Consider the following 14,921-nt stretch of genomic DNA (forward strand, 5'->3'; position numbering starts at 1 on the left):
GCTGAAGGAAGAGGAACAGCGTGCAAGGCAAGATACATTCTTCAAGGAAAGATGCTTGTCCAGCAGTTTGCTTCATGTGATTGAACTGAGCCTGTAAGGATTCATGGATAAAATGAACAGGAATAGATCTGAATAAAGCAAATCTGCATACATGGTAACCAGTAGCTCTTTTACTTTTTTATGTTGCTTAACTGTTTTATTTGAGGGAAACCTGTGTGATTTAAACCTTATAGCTTTTGCAACTTTATTACTGGTTATATACATTTGGCAATTATAATGTGCAAGCAATTGGAAAAAGTCAAGTAAATGCTTGTTTTTATAGTAGTTTGTTCATGTTAAACTGTTCATATGATAATGTCTGTACACAGCACCACTTTGATTACAGTAGATGTAGTGTTGTAATAAACTGTTTAATGGGGCTGATGTGTAAAGCTGTTCAAGTTATTTGATGTTTACACCTCAGGGAAAGTCTTGTGTTCAGCAATATTTAAAGATAATGTTACAATGAAAACATTGATGCTGTCTTTAAAAACATCGCAATAGTTCTTGCATATGCCTCAACCTAATCTTGCATTCAGTGAGTTAAACATACTAATGTTGCTCTCACACATTCAATTTTGATATGAAAATAGGTGGTTACATAAAACCTTTAATGCTATTTTGCTTTCTAGCAGTGTTTACCTAGGTGGCTTGTGAATTTGCTAATTGACATATAAAACTGTAAAAACTGCAGCTCTTTGTGGTCTGTTGTTTGGAGGATAGGTGGTCCCAGGTCTGCGATTTTAGCACGCTGAAAATTTTCTCTCATACAGCCTTGATCCTGATTGACACTACAGTTAATATAAATTTAAACTGTCCATAATAAGGGGCGGAAAGGTTAGCTTTAAAAAACAAAACAAAACCCTGCAGTTGTTTACAGTTTTATAGTAATAGTGCTTGTGTGTGTTCCCCCTCCACCCCCAAGGCCGTAGCAGTCTGTACATAGTTGTATATTAGAAATGTGCCAGAAGAAACCAGATGTTCCTGTTTTTCAGACTTTATGGGTTTGGTATTTTCTTAATACTTTGGGGTTTATTCACACATGCATATAAAAGAGAAGGTACACTTGTATGTCCTTGTTCAGCGATGGGCAATATTTAAATGTTTTAGCAAAAAGTGGCGCTAATTAAATCTGTCAGATGAGGTTTTGTAAATTTACCTAAAAACAAGTTATTGGAGCTCACAGTGAAAGTTGACTTCAAATTATAAGAAGTTGTTTTAAATTTCATTAAGTGTGAAATGCAAGTGAATAGAAAGTTCATATAAGTTGCAAAAACTTAGTTTCTGGCAGCCTTGCACAAAGGCTCACTTTTAGTCTATTGTAAATCATTATGTAATGGATTTATTCTTGGAGTTTTCACTTATTCAAATACCTGCACTTAATGTTTTAAGTTAAGTTTCAAGACCTCAGATGGCTTTAAGAGGCAACTCTTAGACAACTCTTGATTTCTTTTTTCTTTTTTTTTTTACTGATTTTTGAAGATTTGACAGCCGACCTAAAATGTTACCCTGTTCAGGAAAGCACTTAAATCCATTTGGTTTTCCAGAGCATTTAAAGCATGTGCTTACATTCCATAGATTTCAAAGGAATGTAAACATATGCTTTAAGGACCTTATTTGCATATATGAGTGATTTTTATGCTTTACTGAGTTGGGACCAGTAGCCTGTGCAACTGCGAAAGTTTGGCGTAAGTCTGAAATGCTCTATTATTTTAGTCACCTACCACTCAGCTAGGTTTCCTGCAGCCAGGTTGATGCTGTTGGACTTGGCTACAGCTTCAGACTCTCCCCTTTTTTTCCTTAAATTGTGTACCTTGGTTCCTCATGCATGGGATCACTGGTGTTTATTGACCTATTTGCTACTGAGAAGATATTTGACATGTTTGTTTAATCCTGTTTGCAAATGAAAGCTGCCTTTTAAAATTTTGTAAAACTGAAAGTTGTATCAAACAAGTCATGACTCATTTCCTGCTTTTTGTGAATAGGTGTTGGTTACAAACAGAACAGTACTGTTGTAATTTTTTTTTTATTTACTTAAAAACATTGTTTACTGCTGTGTGTAATAAGTTTAAGGAAGAAATAACCTGCCTGTAGCTGTTACATGGGGAATAGCTAATACTGGAGAGGCAGCAGGTAAGTAATGTTCCATTGCGTAGATATATTAAATCTTAAAATAAAAAAGTAAATTTACAAGCATTTTATGCAGGAACTGATATTTTACTCCACATTGAAATAGATTTAAGGAGACTGTTGCTCTTTTACACAGAGTATAATTTCTCACTCGCATATAGATTTCCATTGCTGGCAATGGAAATAGCAGGGAGGGAATAGAGGGGGAAAATAACATAAGTTAAACTGAGCAGTCATTGTGATTTGAGAGATGAGGTCCCCGTAGGAAGCCCCTTATTTCTGCCTGTTCTCCGAATACTTAGTTTTAACTGATAGATGTACTGTGTTGCAATTTAGATAATACTCTTGTTATTGTGAGTTTCATTTGTTAGGTTTTTTTGAAATGAAACAAAAAAATGTACAGAAAAAATCCAAAGACCCTGATAAGACACCAAAAAGGAATATGTCTAGTGCACATCATGTATAACTGGATATGTAGTAGAATTTTTACCAGGTTTTGGTTTATTAAATGTTACTGGCAATTTCCTGTGCACGCTCAGGAAATAGCAGTTTGGTAATTTACTGACTGGTGATGATGCCACGATGGCTACTGCTGTGCTCTTTGATATTCATCCAATTGTATTTTGTCTCCTTTTGCTGATGAAAGGACAAAATAGTCTGTGAGGAAATACTTTATTTCTTTCAAATACTGATTTTATAAGTAACATTGAAAATAATATCTTAAGGCTGTGTCCTTTATCTTGAAAGACAAAACCAACAAGTAGTGACTTAGGGGTGGCGGTGCTTTAGCAACAGAAGTTGTTTTACTGGAGGTTTGTTTTTTAGAAGTAGAGTTTGTTTCTTTTTTTTAAAGTAAAATTTCTACTGGACTGTATGTTTTGACAGGTCAAAAATACTTCTTCAGAAGAAGAACATAGCATTTTGGAAACTGTACAGTCTTTTTCCTCATTCCCTTTTTGCTTTCTGTGCCAATAATTTTAGTTCTGATTGCATTTTGAAAAACATTTGTCAGAACTTCTTCAAATTTTTATTTACAGTGTGGATTATAAGCTTGGATAGCTGTTGTTTTTGTGTTAAACAAGAGATCTTATTAAATTTAGGCATTAGCTTGATTTTTCTTTTTTTAAGAAGTGAGTGTTTTCTATTTTTGTTCCTTTGAAATTGGTGAGGCTTAGTTTTTCTGACTGTATTTTTTTACCTGCTTGTTTAGTTGCATACCCAAACCCTTGTAAATGTTTTCCTAGTTGTATGTGGATAATAAGATTTAAATGTTGTATATACTTGTCATCTGTGTTTCTAGTAAAAATACATGGCATTCTTTATAGAAAGACTTAATTCCTGATTTCCTTTTCTTATCCACTTGCTCTCTGTGTATAGGTTAAACAGACTTTGCTCCTATTTTTATTTATAGAATTTTATACGTAGCCTCTTAGTTATCATTGGTTCTTGTGTAAACTGAGATACAGCCTTAAATTTCCTAACATAATGCTCATTAAGATACTGTTAGTCATGTAGATTCAAATATAAAACATGCACGTTTAAGACTGGTACTCTTCAGAGATCCAAGACACTAAATTGTTTTTGCATTGAAATATAAACCCTTCAAGATCTTAGAGAAGGAAAGTGCAGGTCAGTGTGCATATACTTAAACTGAATTATTTCCAAAACAAGTATTTTGATGTAGGAAAGAAGCAACATGGATTTGTTTAGGATTTAAATTATTTTGGTAATTGACTGCATAAGTCTTAAACATAATGGTTGCAGCATGCTCATTAGTCATGATGTTTATGCAGAAATATTGACTCTTGCAACTGTTTACTATGATGCCTTGCAATTAATATTGCAGACGGGCTTGGGGTAGGTGGGGGTATTGGTGTGTTTTTGTTTTTTTTTTTTGTTGTTCCCTCCCCCGTGCCCCCCCCCTCCCCCCAATTTACATCTGACATGGTATGTACTTTTAGATTAATTTTAGCTTTAGAGGATGAATTACTAAGGAGCAGTTTGGAGCACAGAAGTTCCTCAATTTGATGTTCTCGTGGGGTTTTTTCCCCCATGTTGGACAAAATATGATAAGTATCTCATTCTATTTGTATATTATGCACTTGTTAGTTTTTGAATCCTTTCTATAGCCTCAGTTATTGCAGTGGGGTTTAGGTTCTGATATGACCTATGTCTGTACTTAAATCTTTTAAAGCTTCTTTGGAAATACACTAGTTTCATGGAAGTCTCTTGAAAATAGTAAACAGTATACCTTTGATCCCAATGAAATGGAGCATTTAAGTTGTAAAAATTCCCACCTATTCATACCATGTAATGTGACTTTACATGATTCAGTGCTAACACTTTGGAGTATATTCAAGTAATAGACTTTGGCCTCACCCTCTTGTATACTGTATTTTGTAATAGAAAATATTTTAAACTGTGCATATTATTATTACATTATGAAACAGACATTCCCTTGATCTTCAAATGTAAGAAAATGAGGAATGTGTGTGCTTTTATAAATAGAAGTGATTGCAAATTCAGTTTCCTTACTACTGCAGGTGTCCTTTTTTAAAATAAAATTTAAAAAAAAGGCAAAAAAAAAAGACAAGTGTTTTAAAGGTGAAATACATTCCTGTTTGGTAAACCTTAACATTTTTATGATGATTACCAGCACTGCTGACTTTCTAAACAAAAGGCTGTATTGTCTTCCTGTACCATTCCATTTCCCGATTCCCATTTTGCACAAGGATGTATGAGTAAACTATTCAAGAAATGGTTTTGAAATACAGCAGGGGGGCTTGTCTAAGTTGGAATGCAGAATTGCAATGCAAAATGTGAGGAAATGGATGTCTGTCAGCATGCCTGACTCCAAAGGATTTTATATATATAGTAAACAGTTTCCTGATACCGGCAGGCCAAAGAGTCTGTTGAATACTTGAGTTTCTGAAGACCTGTATTTCTCAACAAGGTAAGATGGTATCCTAGCAAATGCGGATTTTAATACATTTTCAGCAGAGGTACTTAGTTAAGTCTAGGGATCATTTAATCTTTTTTAGATGTTATACTTGAAATATTGCATAACTTCTAGCTTTCATGGGTTTCTTTTTTTTCAGCCTTTAGGAGACTGTTAAGCAATTTGCTGTCCAACTTTTGTGTTGGTCTTAAACTGCAATAGTAGTTTACCTTGTATTGAAGAAATAAAGACCATTTTTATATAAAAAAATACTTTTGTCTGTCTTCATTTCAGTTTGTCTAATATCTTTGCAGTGCTCATTATGTCAGAGTCTTTTCAAATATTCAGACATTAAAACTTAAAGCATGGACATTCTAACATAGTTATAGCTAGATTCTGTGCTATAATTATTTCTGAATCTAGAAATAGTTCTGTTCATACTAGCTCTTGTCCTTCTCATCTGGTCTTTAAAGACTTTTTGCAGAGTTTAAAAATCAGTGAGAAGTGCAGACTTTTTTTTTTTAAGCCAACCTTTTTTTCTTGTCAGTCGCTTTTCTATAAAATGCACTGACCCATGTGTAATTTGTCAGCTGAAGAAAAAAACAAAAGCCGGCTGTGTAAAGCAATTTCGGTCTCTTGAAATTACATTTTCAGAATCAAACGTGTACTAATGTTTGGAGTTGTGGGCTTGCTATATAGGAGGCATTAAACCAGTGATGATAAACCTTTTTATTTTAATCTGGCTTATTGAGTTGACTAAATCTGGCAGATGTTAATCATTATGAAGCACGTGTGTGTTAAACACAGCAGCGGTAAAACAGCTGTACGGCAGGTTGAACTGTTGTCAGCTCATCTCATGCAGACAGTTGATCTGGTACCAATGACAGTATCCATCCTGTAATGATTTAAAACTGTTTTTGGCACTGTGGTTCCACGACCAGATGTTCTACTCTGCTGCTAAATCAGAACATTGTATATGTAAAACACACATCTGTATGTCATATACAGTCATTAGCATTGCCATACTATGCCATACTAATGGTGAACTTTTCATAGTTCATAATATTTCTTGAAGTTCATTTACTGTAGCACAAAATGAGCTGTATCCATTGTACTATCTTAGATTACTGGTACCATTTTGCAGTGTTGTTGGCTCCAGCTTCTGTCTGTGACGAGCCTCCAGCATTTGGCAGTGGTAAGATTATGTGAGAATGATTATTTTAATTTGGGAAAAATACTTTTTCTAATCTTTATAGCTTCAGAAAGAAGTTTGAAATGCAATCTGATTGGCTTGGAAAATCACAACATTCATGATTTTATTTAAACATGATTTTTTAATGAATGAAGGTGGGTGATTGTCCAGGTCTGTGTAGAGGAAACAAAACACTCATTAGAAAATGAACCTGAATTTCTCTGGTTAGTGCTCTAAACCTGTAGTAACAAAAATAACATTGGCTTACTTTAAAGGGCTCAAATTTTAATAGTTCAAAATAGCAAGCAACAGGATAGCAAAACAAACTTGGCCACTGATTATCTACTGCACTGTGTCTGAATTTCACAGTTAAGCTGGGTTTATAACTAGATGAGCGTGGGTTGTAGCTCGGCTTCATTGACAGAGTGAAGGTTTGGACAGAGGTGAAAGGAGTGTTGGGCTGTGGCTGGTGTGGGGTTCAGGGGACTCCAGGCTTCCTTCTGGGTGGAGAGCACAGGGGAAAATAATGGCTAACTTGATTTTGAAGTGCCTTGTTGCAATTTTCCTCCAGGTTAGGGTGTTCAACAGTTCCCATTGCTGAATGGGAGAGAATTGTAAAGCATCCTGTCCCCAAAAACATAGGATGTATACTCTAAGATAAACACAGTGAGGATTCAGTAGTACATGGATGAATTTGTTGTGGAAGCATTCAAGCATAGGTCAACTAGCCGGGATGCCAGATCATCAATGTATGATTTGAAACTGTTTCAGAAGAATGAGGAAGGTAAGCACTCTTGAGTGTGTGTTTTATTTTTTATTTTCCACATAAGCTCCCTGGGGAAAATATCATCCCTAAAGACAAGAAAATAATTTGATAACGCTTACTAGGAAAGCTGTTTCTTGCTCAATTCTGCTTGCAGGAACCTTGCCTCCAACCTTTTTCAGTGTCCTCTCTGTAGCTGCTGCAGATTGAAAGGCCCAGAGCCTGAAGTGAGGTGGAGGGAGAGATCCTGCTGGAACCCAGGCTTCAGCAGAAGATTGTTGTCCTTGTTTGTTCTCACCTCCAGCGCCCAGCAATGTGGAAACTGGTGCAGAAGCCTCCTCTCTGCCACCTCATGCTGCAGGCAGGCTGGCCTCAGAAAAGAGAGCTAACCTTCCCACCTACCCTATCCTCTTGAGGGCTACAAACAAACAAAAAAAGCCAAAAACCAAAGTGACCCCTGCCAGGATAAACCTGTTTCTGAGCACAGCTGTACTGGCTGAGTAGCATCACTCTGTGGCCCTTAATGTTGACTGGCAGGGTTTTGGGAGGAGAAGGAGGTGGAAGGCATTTGTGAGGTTTAGCAGGGAAGCCTAAAATAGTAATTTGTGTGAGCTGTGGGTTGTTACGCCAGCTGCAGTTGAAGGGTCATTTCTGGACTGTAGGACTTGTTTCCGTGAGGTAGGTCTGGGGTTCCTGTGCAGGTGTTCTGTGGGTTTTGCAGCCCAGGTGGTGGGACAGCGAAGTCCCCAGGATGTCTTTATGCAGAGAGAAAGTCATTTGCTACTGCACCCGTTCTGAGCCAGCCTCACTGAAGGCACTGCTGAACTTTCTCCTCTTGCAAAGCCGGCATCTTGCTTCATTTCCTGCCAATAGAGGAGTGTTACTGATCAGGGAGAGGCTTGAGTTTTTGAAATTTGTCTCTGTGGAAATGAACAACACCTAAGCACCTGCTGGGAAGGGGACATTGAGTAAGTAGTTAGAATTGTCCTTTTTGACCCCTGTTACATTTGGGGAGGGGAGAGATGCTCAGGTTCAGAGTATTAGTGCTGTTCTCTTTTATATTCTCTCCTGGTTTGTCCTTCAAACCTTTTCATAACATTGCAGCTGGTCCAGGGGAGATGGTAAGTTGCAAAAGAGAAGAGCAGCAGAAAGCATATCAAACTCCAAAATCAGCAAAGCAAAGTCTGTGTGCAGCTGTGAAAGGTAAGTTTGTGCAGGCTGATTAAAGGAAGGTGTAGGTTGTAGCAGCTGTGTAGCTTATGATCACAAAGATACCTTTTTTACAGACATCATTACAGGAAAATCAGATGCCAGTACCTGAATGTGTTTATTTCCAATTTACCCTGAAATGCTGGACTATAACAAATCATGCCATGCAATGCAAGGAAACACTGATTTAATCATTTTGGGGCCAGAACCTCTGTTTTGCATTGGGAGTTACCACAGTCGTCTTGAAGGCCTGTAGCATCACACTCTCAGAAATAAGGAAAGTCAACTGAGAAGGATGTTTGCCCAATTAACCTCTGCGTTTTTCCAAATATAACCACCTGGTAGCATAGCAGATTTGTTAAAGGAATGTAGTCTGCATGCTCAACAGCTGCTACAGTGGGTTTGGCATATCCTAAAGTAATTAAAGCATGACACATCTGCCTGACTTTCTGAATGTGTCTTGGCTAACAACACCAATTACTCCAAACATAGTGAAGAATTTAATTTTAAAGAGTTGATGCTCGTTGACATTCTATGAGAGCAGGTAAGGCTGCTGCTATTCAGGAGAGTTTGCCGTGTAAGAGATGGACAGTTCACGGGGACTGCAAGAGGAAGGAAGTGTATCTGTCACATGGAATTTTTGTTTTACCTCTTAGAAGATCCAAAAGCAAGCAATTGCTTCTGAAAAATGTGAGTAAGTGGCTGGAGATGGGGAGATAAGCCTGCCCCACATCCCAGAAAAGTAACTTGTTGGGTGATGTATAGGAGGGAGCCTTCAGAGAGGCAACAGAAAGAGGTGAGAGTGAGGTGGGAACATATTTCCTTTCTTCAGCTGGAGACGAAAGGAGGGGTTTGTGAAAGGTGCAGAAGCAGTCTGATGCAGTGGCAGCTAGGGGAGGGCAGCACGTTTATTTTCAAGGATGTTGCAAGCTGAGAGGTGCAGTGCTGTCCCTGGGCCGAGGGAGGGAGAAGGGCTGGTGCTAAATGAACAGGTGGAACTTTTGCTGGTTAGGTTTGAGCTGGAAGTGAGTCAGAGAAGAAACTCTCCCTTTTCTTTTGGTCACACAACATAATGTATAATATTATAGAAAACAGTGAGATGTCGATCAGCTCATGCTTTTAATGCTGAGACACAAAGTATATGGTGTTCAAAAGCGATCAGAAATTTTCTGCCTTTCTTACTCTGCTCTTTTACTGCTCCTGGAGATAGAGTATGAAAAACAATTGTGGACCACTTTTATTTGTAGAAATATAGGTCTCTTTGCTGCAGGTAGAAGATTGCTATCCCTTTTAATTATCTGAATCTGTTTTTCCATCTCTTCTGAACAATTTGCAGAAAATTATTTTAGCACTTTGCTTCCCATCAGACTGCAGTAGCTTTAAGTCTTGTAAACCTTGTGCCCTTTGTATAAGTGGGAAATAGAATTAATTTCTCCTCACACAGCGTTTCCCCAGTTTTACAGAAATGACCCAGTGTAAACAGGTGTTTTAAAAAATATATATATATTGCTGAACACTTTTTCCAAAACACTTGAATCTACTTAGCACTGGCACTCATTGAGTAGATTTTCTCTTTTTATCCTGTATATTAATGATGAAGTTAGGCCCCTAGGTGTTCTGTCACACAAGGAAGGACATGGTCAAAATGGTGCAGATGTGCACAAGTGCCACAGCGATAGTGCCATAGAATCATTTAGGTTGGAGAAAAAGGGTCTCTTCCTGCCATCTAGTGGCATGAAAAAACCTCTCCACTCCTCTTTGCTTAATTCATAATCTCATGAATTGTTATGTCTGCAACCCTTGTTTGTCTAATTGCTGTGATGTCCACACATTGGTCATTTATCCCACGTATCCACCTCCTTATGAGTTATGAGCTTTGTCAGCAGAACTAGAGTTGATAATCCTCAACTGCCCTAAATTTAAGAAGATGGCAGTTGCTTCTTCCCCTTTTTCCACAAAATAAACAAGCTGTATTTTTTTTGTCCTTGCCTTGACACCTCATGAAAAAGTCCTTGTTTCTTGCCTTATTTTCTGCACATTATTTTGAATGCCTTTTGAGTGCGCTGCTGTTAAATTCCTGTGCATGTTTTCCTATCTTATACACTTGGAGTGAAAGAAATACTTCAATGCTCAGAAGCCTTTCTTTGACACTGAGAACACTGGAAGATGCTGTCCACACAGGCAGAGAAAATGTTGGCTGTAGTTGAACGCATCTCCAAAACCTGGCAGAAGATGGGTGGGTTCCCCTGTGTAACAGGCAGTGTTTGCCTCCGAAGGAGCAGGGAGCTCTACAGAGTTCCTGTATTCCAGAATGGTTAAACTGATGCTGAAAACTAATTTCTAAAGCTCGCTGGTATCCCCTTTCCCTGTTTAGCCATCTACTTTTTGACAGACGGGCAGCTACCCTCACCACCTTTTACAGTCTGCAGGCTGTGCTTTGCTTAAAAAATACGTGGCTTTCCCTGGATGTGTTACAGCTCCGCACTGGTGGGAGGGGATGAAAACAGAGACCATTCATCCCAAACAGAATCCTTATTCATGGGTCAAGCTGTAAGGGACTCAGGCTTCCACCTCAAAAAGCTAATTGGAGCCTATACATAATTAAACCTGCAGTTCTCACTTTCCTAAATCATTTAGCCTGGAATCTTTGCAAGATGTAGGCCCACAGCCCCCATTTTCTAAGACCTGTAGTGTAACGGTAACAAAAATGGTGAAGGGTGTAGAATGGCCAACAGAGACCTGCAGAAGAAACTGTTGGAAATAATGTCTAAATTGTGTGGTTGGTTCTTTCTTTAATACATAAAGTACTTTGAATGAAAAGGGTCAGAGAGAAGGTCCATGTTTTATTAGCAGCTATAAAAACAGATGAGTGATTAGCCTTTTTCTCTACAAGAAAAGCTGTATTTTGAGCTTCTCTGTGTAAGTATAAACTCTCCATAATGATTAAAGCTATCTGCTGGCTGGCTTCCATCTCAACTGGAGTCCAGGAAAATTTTCTTGGTGTTTCTTTCACAGTGCTAACAGCATGATACTTCAGAAAAATAACTTTTTTTTTTTCCTGTCATGTGGGATCCCTACTGTGCCCTTCTAATTTAAATTATCCCGACTGTTCCATTCAGTTATTTATAATATTTTTTTAAAAAAAGTAATTTTATGCCTTTACTCAAAATGAATTTAGAAATAAAACTCTGAAACCTCTACATTATCACCTCTTTCAGCATTTTTTTTTTAAATAATTACAGCAATAACTAACTCTGATTTTAACTGAAGGGCTTGGGTGCACTACTGAAGAAGGGAAGGTTTCTAAAAATTCGAGTCTTTATTTAGAAAACTGGCAAGTTGCCAAAACCAAAAAAAGTGTTACCACCAAATTAAATTAATAGTCTGTTAAAACCATCAGGGCTAGCAAGAGGGACAGTGGTATAGTGTTTTCATTGCTGCAGCCAGGTTTGTGCTACCTCCAGCTGTGCCTGATCCTTGGAGCAGACGGCCGTTCCCCCACTCAGGTTTGTCCTTTCTGGGACTGGAAGAAGTTTGAGGAAAGTCTTATATGACACATGTGCAAGGTCAGCTCCTGTGAGATTGATTAATGCTTTTATGAAGAATAAAAATGTTCCCACCTCTTTTTAACTTGAAAAAATCGGCAAATTTAAAACCACAATTCTGGAATTAAATCTTGGATTGACCTAACCTAGGTAAGGATGCTGAGGCACCTGGTAGTTTTGGTAACCTCCAGTTTCAAGCTGGATGCTGTTCTTTCTTTATTGAATGTGTCAGTATCCATGTGCCATCTGAGGGAGCTGTGAAACATAACGGTGGCTGGTAGGTGAAGGACTCAGCTCTGTGAGGAGCAGCCAGCTGCCTGTACATGGCTCATTTCTTTCACAACAGTGGCGTGTGATGATGCTTCACCTAAGCTGCACGCTTGGGCAGAGGCTGGGCTCAACAGTTACGTCATGGTGGCAGATCACGTGCAGACTAGGCCCCAAAAATATGTTGGCAGAAGTAGGTTCAGCATCTGTGTTCTTCAGGGCGCTCCCAGCCCTTTGCTATAGGCAGGAACCTGGGTAACATGGTCTAGTTCAAACAATCCCATCCATTTCCAGTCCCTCCCATCTCATCTTGTTGCACAGATTTTTTTCATTCCACTTTTGTTCCTAGAAAGGTTGTCCCCTGTAGCTGGCTGTATGCCACAACCTACTTGTAACTCTGAAAGTGACTGCTCTGAAGACTGCCCCATTTGAGGTGATTTCCTTTATTTCAGTAGGCGCAGAGCACATGTCCAGCGCCAGTTTCTCCAGTTCTGCCACTACTTTTCCTTCCTTTCTTTTTTTTCTTTTTTTGACATGTGCTTCCTCACTGGTAATAACATTCAAGCCTGTGAACATTCAGACAATGAATCCATTAATCTCTTGGTAATCAAATCTTTGTATAAGGTTTTAAAAAAAAGAACTTCATTTTCATTCTCCCATATCGGTCTTCTCTATGACAAGTCATGTCCAACATGGCAGATTAAAGGTAGAGGGATTGGGGTGGGTGTCTTGTAGCTTTGCATACTTCATTGCAGGGCCTCAGGAGAAAGTGAAGTAGCAACACAGGACTGAAAAATATTGCCTGGGATATGAAGTTCAGTCCCCTTCTGGGACAGCTAACCATGTCTTATAACACCACCTGAGACTCATCTTAAGACCAGATAGGGTCTCCCTGGGGTTTTTCCTCCTGCTGTTCCTACGGGAAGGCTGTCCCACTGTTCCCCTGCTCCAGTGGTTACAAACCTTCTAAGTTGCTGCCTGAATTTCTTCTTGGCCAGATTATATTCATTTGATCTTGTGCTGATACTGTTCTCTATATAGTTATTTCCCTCCCGATTGTACTTAACCCCTTAAGGCATTTACAACAACTAGTTAATACTTCCTCTGCCTTTATTTTGGTAAACTTGTTTAAAGAGGCTCTTCCCTTCTTTAGGACAGGCTGTGTTACACCCACTTGCCCCATTCTTGCATATTTGCCTTTCAGTTCATTTTTCCTATAACAGGAGAGGATATATATTCCTCTAACAGAAACACACACGCTATTCCAGATGGGGTCTTAGCAGGGTTTGTATGGTGGCATTAGCATTTAGTCCATTTACTGAAATCACCTTCCCTGCTGCAGCCTCCTGTAGATTCTGTCATCACCTGGGGTACGTAGTCTTGTCAGATATTTACAGTAGATAATTTCTTTGTCTCAGCAGAGTCCCTAGGTGCTTTGATGCTTTTAAATTTTGTTCTGTTCCTACTATACCATTTGCTAGATCATTCAGTTGTTCGTATATGAAATCCTTGTTGTCCTCTGTTCCTTCTAAGTTTGTGTCTTCAACAAATACTAACCTATTTTTATGTTGTCTTTAGCAGCCATTTAATTCTTCAATCTCTCTTCTTCCCATTCTGTTGCTACCACTGGAACTGGAGTTGCTGCAATTTTGCAGTGAAAGATGTCTGGCTGAAAGCCTTCTGCCACTCGCTATTGCTGCCAGTTCATCTTACTGTTTTGAGTGATCCCTAAAATACATGGACTTTGTGCGTTTTATTGCTCCTGCTATGTGGTTATTTTAAATAACACACAGACACTCTAATAAATTTTGCTGGGGTTTGCCAGCACATCTTTGTCCTTCACAAAGCTTGTTTAAAGTCTCATACTTCTTTATAATCTTGGCAAGCTGTTCCACTGTCCATCACAAGAGAAGTTGGTCTTTCCAGCTTCCTTTTCTTCAGTCACCAAGTGAGATGTGAGGTCACCAGAAAACTAGCGGATTTGCGGACAGGCTGACATCGAGTGGGAGACAGACGTAACAGTTGTTTAGGACAACAGAACTAAGAAATAATAAAGCTGCAGTGAACAGTGTTGTGGGATTTATATAGGCACACCTCAGGTAGTTTGCCAAGCCACTCTACCCACAGTGCTTCACGTGTAAAATCAGTCGTAACTAACCTTCCCTGTGAATTGCGTGCAGAATTGTCACAGCATTTCCTGCTGTTTTACTACAGCAAAATGATAAAATAGGAGACGGCAGAGTAACACTTGTTGCTCTAGGTGCCCTGCCATCTAAGCAGTGATTGTGCTTGCATCTGCACACCAAAATGAGGGATGCTCTCTGCTGATCGGTGGCATGGGCGGTGATGTTTGGTTACTGTCCTGCCTGCTCATTAATGTCACCCAGGAGTGCATCATCTCATCCAAAGAACATGCCCAAGGTAAAGCAAAGGTGCTTGTTTTCTGTACGTTGTCAAGCCTTTGCTACTGGTCTGACTGATGCCTCCCAGGTGCTTACATGTAGTTAATTACGTCTTTATTTCTCTATGATTTGGAGTCCGAACTGCCAGATTAGAAGGGAACATGTAGTCAGGAATTTATCCCACATCTTGCTTTAATGATCGTGGTTCTTGCAGGCTTTTCTCTGTGTGTGAATGTAGAATTGCCTTTGCTGTTTTCTCTCTTTCGTGCACTCAGGACCGTTTTCAAGACCAGAGAAAGAGGAGCGCTCTTCTCAGCACAGGGGGAATTGTCACACCTACAAAATAAAGGGTGCAGTCCCAAAAGTTCATAGCCTCAGGGTCTGAAACACGGTCAGAAATTGTGTATACAGTATTAGGCTTCTTTAAATGCAGCTG

At 39.0% G+C, this 14,921-nt stretch overlaps 1 protein-coding gene and 1 long non-coding RNA gene across 7 annotated transcripts in view; one reads left to right on the plus strand and one right to left on the minus strand.

Moving 5' to 3' along the window:
• CPSF6 (cleavage and polyadenylation specific factor 6) overlaps positions 1 to 5,323 on the plus strand; it is a 31,382-nt gene extending 26,059 nt beyond the window's left edge. For 2 of the 6 annotated variants that reach the window (XM_072863370.1, XM_072863393.1), the window contains one exon: positions 2 to 5,319. The gene's annotated coding sequence lies outside the window, so the exon portion shown is untranslated. Of the gene's footprint in view, position 1 lies in introns of all 6 variants that reach the window. The other 4 variants (XM_072863379.1, XM_072863385.1, XM_072863362.1 and 1 more) reach the window with 3 other exon arrangements.
• A 1,196-nt stretch (positions 5,324 to 6,519) lies between these two features.
• Positions 6,520 to 14,921, minus strand: part of LOC140652531 (uncharacterized) — a 44,383-nt gene continuing 35,981 nt past the window's right edge. The window contains exon 3 of the long non-coding RNA XR_012042842.1: positions 6,520 to 7,925. This is a non-coding gene — a long non-coding RNA (uncharacterized lncRNA). The remainder of the gene's footprint in view (positions 7,926 to 14,921) is intronic.

The sequence above is a fragment of the Ciconia boyciana genome, chromosome 1 (assembly GCF_034638445.1).
Source record: "Ciconia boyciana chromosome 1, ASM3463844v1, whole genome shotgun sequence".
Lineage (NCBI taxonomy): Eukaryota > Metazoa > Chordata > Aves > Ciconiiformes > Ciconiidae > Ciconia > Ciconia boyciana.